This window comes from Halyomorpha halys, unplaced genomic scaffold (genome assembly GCF_000696795.3).
Source record: "Halyomorpha halys isolate HHAL.00 unplaced genomic scaffold, Hhal_1.1 Scaffold945.1, whole genome shotgun sequence".
Taxonomy (NCBI): domain Eukaryota; kingdom Metazoa; phylum Arthropoda; class Insecta; order Hemiptera; family Pentatomidae; genus Halyomorpha; species Halyomorpha halys.
Window position 1 is genome coordinate 339,030 of NW_027107924.1, and position 1,305 is coordinate 340,334.

General features: G+C 34.3%; 1 protein-coding gene across 5 annotated transcripts in view; it reads left to right on the forward strand.

Annotated features, from left to right (window-relative positions):
• Positions 1-1,305, forward strand: part of msi (musashi) — a 562,348-nt gene that overhangs the window by 296,432 nt on the left and 264,611 nt on the right. The window lies entirely within an intron of this gene.

Below are 1,305 nucleotides of genomic sequence, written 5' to 3' on the forward strand. Positions count from 1 at the left end.
CTGAGGTACACCAGCAGACTGACGGAATAGCAATACAGATTTAAATTTATATTTTTTCAAGTGAAGATTTTCAACTTGGGTCAGCTTCATTTCAACATATTCAGAATTCGGGATTGCAACTTTGCATCACACATCATGCTATACAAATATTTACGGATATTTTAAGTTCTCTGTAAGGTCAATTCAAAGGAAAGTATTGCTTCGTTTAGCTAGCGTCAAAAGTAGAGTTGTAAATGAGAATAATTCAATAATTTCCGGAAATACGCAGTAGAATTGCAGTTAATAAATTATCGAGTTTAATAAATAATCTTTAGAATATTAATAGCAGTTGCTTCATTTCAGTCGTTTCATCGTAGATTAGTTGAGAAATTTTCATTTATAATGGAGTTGGAATTTTATGAAAATAAAGTACTTAATTATATTTAAAAAAAAAAAAAAAATCTTTCATCTTGACAATGCTATCTGAATTCAGAAGATGATGTTGGTGGGATTAAACTACATATTTGCACCCTCACCCCTCCAATACTGCTGGTTTCTTCTGAAACATCTTGTGTAATGTAATATAAGATAAATGGAAGCGCGGTGACACAGTGGTAAGACAATATGCCACCAACTCCAAGGATCCGGGTTAAAATCTGCTTAATGAGGATAATTATTTTCTGTACTCTCTAGACGTGAGTCAACCCTGTGGGGTTTGGAGCCCTCCAGGTATTCTAAATTGGGGAAAAATCTGGCTGTTGAGCTTGATCTTGAAAAATCACCTCCTTGTACCACCGCTGTTCTAAAAACAGCGCTTCCTTACAAAGTACTGAACCTATGACCCCTCATGGATGGCAGGGGCCCATATATTGTTAATAATATAAGATGAATAAAAAAAATGTTAATGTAACATTAATTATAATTTTGGAACAAATTCGTTCACATATGAACTCCTACACTAGAGATGACTCCTTATTTTATCAATAATATTCTGTTTTATATATATATATATATAAGTTATAAGCAGAGCATAGGTATTATGACTCTTAATACCTAAACTCCCCATGTCAACATTCCAAATTGTATATATACAGGATTACTCAGGAGAATAAAGCAGTATCTCAGTGAACCTTGCGTGTCTCATTTAGTGTCCCTATTTTCCTTTTTTTTAACTCTAGAGTTCCGGCTCATCATAACTGGTGCCGAAACCCGGGACTTCAAACCACGGGCAGTAAGGAATTGTTTTTTTTTCCTTTCTCTCGTGCATCACGTTCTTTGTTTTAGCTGAAGCTGAAATTTTATGGAAAAGAAGAATTTAGTGAGAGC